Source organism: Pan paniscus, chromosome 2 (assembly GCF_029289425.2).
Source record: "Pan paniscus chromosome 2, NHGRI_mPanPan1-v2.0_pri, whole genome shotgun sequence".
In the NCBI taxonomy this organism is placed as follows: Eukaryota; Metazoa; Chordata; class Mammalia; order Primates; family Hominidae; genus Pan; species Pan paniscus.
In genome coordinates this window covers 35,185,981-35,194,585 of record NC_085926.1, presented here as the reverse complement: position 1 = coordinate 35,194,585, position 8,605 = coordinate 35,185,981, and the positions used below count along the sequence as shown (strand labels likewise).

Sequence of the window (8,605 nt, the reverse complement as noted above, 5' to 3'; positions counted from 1 at the left end):
TCTTGAAAGCAGTAAGAGCAAATGACTACTCATAAAAGGAATCCCAATGAGAATAACAGCTGACTTCTCATAAGAAACAATATTCAAACTACTAAAAGAAAAGAAAAGCAACTGTCAATCAAAAGTCTTATATCCAATAAAACTACCTTTCAAAAATGAAGAAAAACATGCATTATTCCAGTCTACTCATGAGTAAAGCATCAGAAAAACTCCAATAGTGGCATGCTGTGGCAAACCTAATCAGTATACCTGAAAACTGTCAAGGTCATTAAAAACAAGGAAGTTCTAAGATACTGTCACTGTTAGGGGAAAACGTAAGGAAATATAAAAATTATGTAATATGATAGCTTAGGTGGAACCCTGGAAAGAAAAAGAATGTTAGGTAAAAACAAAGGAAATCTGAATAAACTATGGACTTTAGTTAATAAGACTATATTATTACTGATTACTTAATTGTGACAAACATACCATACTAATATAAGATATTAACAAAAAGTTGAAAAATATAAAGGTAAAATGAAGCTATTCCCAGGTAAACAGAACTGATAGAATTCATTGCTAACTGACTCATCTTTTAAAAAATGTTAAAGGAAGTACTTCTGGATGATATCAAGTAATCTTAGAAAGTAATTCAATTCTACATTGAAACACATGTATATGCATACACAAAGGAGATGCAGCTAAAGCAGTGCTTAGAGGGAAAAGAAAAGCTCTAAATGCCTACGTTAAAAAAGAAGACAAAACTTCAATCAATAATCTAACTTTCCACCATAAGCTATTGGGGAAACAAGAGCAAACCAAACCTAAAGCAAGCAGAAAAAGCAAATAATAAAGATCTCAGTAAAAATTAATGAAATAGAGAATTCTTTTTATTTGTTTTTTTATTTAACTTTTATAAAGAGCAAACAAATCATCAAAATTGAAAGTTGATTCTTTGAAAATAGAAATGAAAATGGACCAACTTTTAGCTATTTAGCTAGACTGTCCAAGAAAAAGAATAACTCAAATTACAAAAATCTGAAAAAGAAGGAACATTAATACAGAGCTTATAGAAATAAAAATAATTATAAGAAAATACCATGAAAAAATATGCCATAAAATTAGAAAAATCAGCTTAAAAATAACAAAGTTTTAGAAAGATACTAATGATCAAAACTGATTCAAGATGTAATAAAAATATTAACAGACCTATGCAAGGAAAGAGATGAATAATAGTTTTAAAAACTTTTCACAAAGTTTCCAAGCCAAGATAGTTTTACTGGTGAATTCTTCCAAACATTTCAAGAAGAGTTAATAACAATATTTCACCTATTCTTGCAAAAAACAAAACACTCAGATGAGAAACAAAATTTTCTCATCCAACTCGTTGGATGAGAAAATTATTATCTTAATATCAAACAAGACAAATTATAAGAAAACTGGAGAACAAAATTTTAATAAATAAAGAGAAAAAAGTCCGCAACAAATTACTAGAAAACCAAACCCAGACCAAGAAGCAGCTTCTCTGCTCCTTCTGGAGTTTCTGCCTGGTTCAGCCCGCCTGCCTCCACTCCTGCCTCCACCATGTCCAACGGGGTGACCCAGAAGTCCTGCAAGGTATCCACCTCTGGCCCCCGAGCCTTCAGCAGCCACTCCTACACGAGAGGGCCCGGTGCCCACATCAGCTCCTGGAGCTTCTCCCCAGTGGGCAGCAGAAGCTCCCAGGGTGGCCTGGGCAGAAGCTATGCTGGGGCCAGCAGCATGGGAGGCATCACCACCATCACGGTCAGCCAGAGCCTGCTGAGCCCCCTTAACCTGGAGGTGGACCCCAACATCCATGTTGTGCACACCCAGGAGAAGGAGCAGATCAAGACCCTCAACAAGTTTGCCTCCTTCATCGACAAGGTACGATTCCTGGAGCAGAAGAACAAGATGCTGGAGACCAAGTGGAGCCTCCTGCGGCAGCTGAAGACGGCTCGGAGCAACATGGACAACATGTTTGAGAGCTACATCAACAACCTTAGGCGGCAGCTGGAGACTCTGGTCTAGGAGAAGCTGAAGCTGGAGGCGGAGCTTGGCAACATGCAGGGGCCGGTGGAGGACTTCAAGAACAAGTATGAGGATGAGATCAATAAGCGTACAGGATGGAGAATGAATTTTTCCTCAACAAGAAGGATGTGGATGAAACTTACATGAACAAGGTAGAGCTGGAGTCTCGCCTGGAAGGGCTGACTGAGGAGATCAACTTCCTCAGGCAGCTGTGTGAAGAGGAGATCTCGCAGTTGCAGTCCCAGATCTCGGACACGTCTGTGGTGCTGTCCATGGACAATTGTCGCTCCCTAGACACGGACAGTGTCATCGCTGAGATCAAGGCGCAGTAGGAGGAGATCGCCAACCGCATCCGGGCCGAGGCTTAGAGCATGCACCGGATCAGGTATGAGGAGCTGCAGACGCTGGCTGGGAAGCACCAGGATGATCTGCAGCATACAAAGACTGAGATCTTCAAGATGAACCAGAACATCAGCCAGCTCCAGGCTGAGATTGAGGGCCTCAAAGGCCAGAGGGCTTCCCTGGAGGCCTCCATCACAGATGCCGAGCAGCCTGGGGAGCTGGCAGTTAAGTATGCCAACGCCAAGCTGTCCGAGCTGGAAGCCGCCCTGCAGCGGGCCAAGCAGGACATGGGGCAGCAGCTGCATGAGTACCAGGAGATGATGAACGTCAAGCTGGCCCTGGGCATCAAGATCACCACCTGCAAGAAGCTGCTGGAGGGTGAGGAGAGCCGGCTGGAGTCTGGGATGTAGAACATGAGTATCCATACTAAGACCACCAGCTGCTATGTAGGTGGCCTGAGCTCGTCCTATGGGGGCTTCACAAGCCCCAGCCTCGGCTATGGGCCAGGCTCCAGCTTTGGCTCTGGTGCGGGCTCCAGCTCCTTCAGCCGCACCAGCTCCACCAGGGCCGTGCTTGTGAAGAAGGTCGAGACCTGCGATGGGAAGCTGGTGTCCGAGTCCCCCGACGTTTTGCCCAAGTGAACAGCTGCAGCAGTCCCTCCCAGCCTGCCCTTCCTGCAGCTGCCCCAGAGTGCAGGGGAGCACAGGGAACAGGAGACCCACTTAAGCCTCAGCCCTAGCTCTCAGCCCACCCTCGGGGGTAGTTTACTGCCTGGGGACCCCTTTGCCCATGCCTCCAACTACAAAACAATTCAATTTGTTTTTTTGTTTTTTTGTTTTTTTGTTTGTTTGTTTGTTTTTGGTGCAAAATAAAACCTCAGCTGGCTCTGCAAAAAAAAAAAAAAAAAAAGGAAAAGAAAGAAAACCAAATCCAGCAACATAAAAGGATTATACATGACCAACTGGGATTTATCCCAGATATGCAATTTTTGAATACCCTAAAATCAATTAATGTATTAATCAATTAATTTGTATCAACTGGTACACTATTTCAGCAGAATAAAATACAAAAACTTCCCAATACGTTCAGGAAATGAATTTTATAAAATTCAACCCTCATTTATAAAATGCTTGAAGGGCAAGCATCTGTGAAAAATCTACATGGTCAACACACTTAGGAATTAATTTAATAACAGACATGCAAAAACTATTCTGAAAACTATAAAGCATTGTTAAGGAAATTAAAGAAGACCTAAATAAGTGAAAAGTCATTCCATTTTTATAGATCAGAAGATTTAATATTGTCAGGATGGTGATACTTCCCAAGTTTATCTATAGATTCAACAAAATTCCTATCAAAATCTAAGCTATTTTTTTGGTGCACATTGCAAATTGATCCTAAAATTCATATTGATATTGTTTGTCTCTCCCCACTCAAATCTCATCTGGAATTGTAATCTCCAGGCCTTGAGGGAGGGAGCTGGTGGGAGGTGATTTGATGATGGGGCAGTTTCCCCCATGCTGTTCTTGTGATAGTGAGTGAGTTCTCATGAGATCTGATTGTTTGATAAGTGTCTGGCACTTCCCCATCTCTCTCTTTCTCCTGCCACCATGTAAGATGTGCCTTGCTTCCCCTTCATCTTCCACCATGATTGTAAGTTTCCTGAGGCTTCCCTAGCCATGCAGAACAGTGAGTTAATTAAAACTCTTCCCTTTACAAATTACCCAGTCTCAGGTATTCCTTATAGCAGTGTGAAAATGAACTAATACAATATGGAACTGCAAGGGACCTAGAATCACTAAAATATACTCAAAAAAAAAAAAAAAGACAACATTTGGATCACACTCCGTATTTCAGAATTACTACAAAGCTACAGTAGTAAAGACTGTTCGATACTAGCAGAAGGATAGACATAAAGAGTAATGGAATAGAGTCCAGAAATAAATTTTCATATAACTATTAATTTTCAAAAAGCCAGAGACAGTTCAGTGAGGGAAAGAATAGTCTTTCCAACAAACTGTGATGAGAGAACTAGATATCCATATGCAAAACCAGGAATATATACTCTTTCCTCACATTATACACAAAAAATAACCCCCAATGAATCATAGACTTAAAAGTAAGTGCTAAAAACATAAAAATTGTAGAAGAAAACATAGAAGTAAGTCTTCATAATCTTGAGTTATGTGGTCTTCTTCAATATGACACTTCATATTTTCTAAGACATTTATACCAAAAAAAAAAAAGCGAGAGAGAGAGAGAGGGGGAAAAAAAAGGATGTGGAGAACTTGGAATCCTCTTATTCTACTGATGGCAATTTAAACTGTGCAGGCATGTTAGAAAATAGTCTGACCATTGCTCAAAAGCTTAAGCATACTCTTAGCATATGACCAAGAATTTCACTCCTATGTATATACTTAAGGGAAATGAAACATACCTCCACATAAAAACTTGTTTGTGAATAATGTGTTTGTCTAGAGCTGCCGTAACAAATACCACAAAGTAGCCTAAACAATAGAAATTTATTTTCTCACATTTCAGGAGGCTGGGAGCCAGAAATCAAGGTGTCAGACAGGTTGTTTGTTCTGAAGTCTCTCTCCTTGGCTTGTAGATAGTGTTTTTTTTCTGGTGTCTTCACATGGTATTATTAATCTTTCTATGTGATCTGTGTCCTAACATCCTCTTATAAGGATGCCAGCCATATTTGATTAGGACCCACCCTGAGCACTCCATTTTAACTTGTCTCTTTAATGGTCGTATCTACAAACAGAAAAACATTCTAAGGAACATGAGTTAGGGCTTCAACATATGAGCATTGGAGGGACACAAATAACATTGTGGGACAGTCCATAACAAATATTCATAGTGTCCAACACAAATAACATTGGAGGGACAGTCCATAACAAATATTCATAGTGGCATTATTTATGATAGTCAAAAACGTGGAAACAATCCAAAGCCCCGTCAGCTGATGAATGGATAAATAAATGTGTTCTACCCATATAATAAATATTATTTGGCAATAAAAAGTAATGAAGTACTGACATGATACAATATGAATAGACCTTGAAAACACGCTAACTGAAAACAGTAATCACAAAGGGTCTTGTATTATATGATTCCATTTTTATTACATGTCAAAATATGAAAATCTATAGAGACAGATAGTAGGTTAGTAATAATCTATGGCTGGGGGTCAATTTACAGGAAATGAGGTGTGACTACTAATGATTATGAGGTTTCTTTTTGGGGCAATGAAAATATTCAAAAATTGTGGTTGAAAAACTTTGTGAATATACTAAAAACCACCGATTTATATACCTTAAATTGATAAGTAATATGATATATAAATTATGTTTCAATAAAGCTATTATATATTGAAAGAAAAAAATAGTACATATAATGACATACAGGGGAACAAAAAATATGAATAAAAAACAGTGATGACAGAGACATAGCCAATGGTACCTCCAAATGGATTTCTAGCAGAAAAAAAGAAATAAATGTGATCAAAGGGATATTTTAAAAGCAACGGCAAAGAATTTTTTAAAACATATGAAAACAATGAAGACAAGATTTTATAAAGCCATTCAATTCAAAATAAAATCCAACAGCAAGAAAACCACAAAAAGACGCATCATAATGAAACTTCAGCTACCAAAGACAAAGATAAAATTTTGAAAGAAGTAAAAAGAAAAATCACAGATTATTTTGAAGCCTTGACTGATAGTTTTTAATTGTTGAGAAAACCTAGACCAAAAGAGCAAGAATAACTTTCCCAGCATCTCACAGTCATTAAATTTTTCAAGCAGGATACAGAATTACATATTTTTATCCAATTATCTTTTCACCATAATATATTGCCTAAACAGTTGTTTTTGAAGAAGAAAATGTGAAATGAAACTCAAAATCCATGACTTATTTATTCACAGCCTGAGAGTGTTGAGGAGGCCTGATTACAATGGTAGTAAATTTTTCTATTTTTGCCAAGTGAAATGGGGTATCTTTAAAGTGTGGGCTCAGTTGTACTTTTCTAAAACTTCCAGGAAAACATGGAAAGTTTATGGTGGCATCAGGGATTTTCTGGAAAAAAAAACATTTATCTGGCTTATCTCTAATTCAATTTCTTCTGACTGTAGCAAGGAGGGAAAATTCATCAGCATATCTTTTTCATGGAGCATGGTAGAAATTAACTATGAGGCCCAAATAGTTATAATTATTATTTAGAAAACTCTCATCTACTTACCATATTCTGCTTGTGTGAGGTTCCTTCAACATAGTCCAAATCTAAGAAATATTGATCACAATCATACATTAAGACCCAGTGTCAAAGGCAGATCAATTTTTCTTTTATATAATTTCTGATGAATTTTTGAATGTGGAATAGAAAGTTGTCTAATAGAAGTGCTTTTTTCAGACTAATAAACATGAATGCTTCTGGTCTAATGCTCCCCAATTTATCAAATTTTCATCTCTATTCTTTCACAATCATCACAGAAACCATAATTAAAGGAACAACAGATGGTTAATAGAAGCTGCTGTTTCTATGAGGATACTAAGCTATGGGCCTTATTTGAGAATTATTATAAAAGCAGATACAAAAGGCTAGTCTAGATAATTTCCCAAGTTGAAAAAGAAACCAAAAAGAAATGAAAGAATGTACAAATTACCTCTCATAAAATTCTCTAGAATTTTCACCTGGTATTTATTCTACTTGGCTTGACTCCCACTGTGAGAAAACTGTGTCTTCTCTATGCTTTCAAATTATTTGGAACATTGATGGCTGATAATAATAGCAGGGATGGCTATTATGTATGTGTTAAGGTTGATTAGGGTCTCACTAGTTATTTCTCTTAATGATAAAGCCTTTTAAAATGTCACTTAAAAAAAGAATAGATTTTGACAATATCAAGGATGTGAAAAAATCAATTTATTTTAAATCCATTCATAACTAATTTTAAATCATATACAATTCAGTCACAACAAATCTCTTTACATATATATTTTAGTCTTCTACAATTTGATATGAGCAGTTTGTTAACTATATTTCTACCTCAGAAAACTAAAAAGTGTTCGAATTCATTTGATTTAAAATTGCCAAATGAGAAAAATGAACCTCACAACATATGAAAGAATGTGTAGGCTGCAGCTAAGGGCAGTAATGGTCAGTGATTATCTTCTGAAGACAAAAATACAATTAGAATAAGAAAGACATTTCAACCATTTTTACATCAAAGTCACCTCAATATTTATTTAAGTTCCCCCGATTTTGTGGAATAATACTTCTTTTTTAACAGAGAGAAATATTTCTTTAGATAATCAAGGGGATACATGTTAATGTTTTGCACTGGTGCTGCTTCGTGATGAACTACTTAATTTCCTTGGGGGATGAGCACCTTCTCATTTCTTATATAGAGGAAAAATGGAGGATTAAGGTGAGAGAGAGAAATTAAACTCCCAATTTAGTTCTGTTAGTTTATTTCAGTTCCTCAAGCTCCTGCCTACTTTTCACTAAAGTCCTTCTTGCTAGAATGCTCTTTTCTTTGGCTTATACCTGGCTAAGTTCTCAGACCAGATTCTATTTTAAATATCATTTCATAGATGCCTATTCTAAATCTGGCCATAGTCCTCACTCCAACTCTAGCCATATTATACTTATCATTTATCTCCCTTAATGCCATTTATAACATTTTATGAGTTTACATTAGCATATGTGATTATTGTTTTGATGTGTGCCTTCTGACACTTAAATGCCTGCTTTATTCACTGGTGTGATCCCAGAATGTAACACAGTGCTTTGCTAGGCAATAATATAAATAAACACTTATTATTTCTTTTCTCCAATATTTTTGGATCCCTACTATGAGGAAAGCCTGTGGCTGTGTGGTGCTGTGAAGGCTATAGAGGTGTATAATGCCACACTTCTGCCTTTAAGAACTGTATAATTAAAAATGTGAAATTATATAAGTTATTATAACCGAAAGCAAAAATTGAAGTCACAGGAGAAAGAGATCAAAAATTTCAACTGAAACAAAGGTCACAGCTATCGAAATAACTTTCCTTGAGGGAATTTAAGGACACTAATTAGCCAACTGCTCTTTGTTCTTAGGATGAGGAGGTAGCTCCTTTCGTAAAAAGGCAAATAGTGAGTCAGGAGACACAGCTCTGTATCTGAACAACTACCTTCCCTCCCACAAGCTTCCTACATATCCAAACTTTTTTTTCCCTTACCTTC

At 37.1% G+C, this 8,605-nt stretch overlaps 1 pseudogene; it reads left to right on the top strand.

Moving 5' to 3' along the window:
- The first annotated feature begins 874 nt into the window (after positions 1 to 874).
- Positions 875 to 5,283, top strand: LOC106634559 (keratin, type II cytoskeletal 8-like; annotated as a pseudogene).
- The last annotated feature ends 3,322 nt before the right edge of the window (positions 5,284 to 8,605 follow it).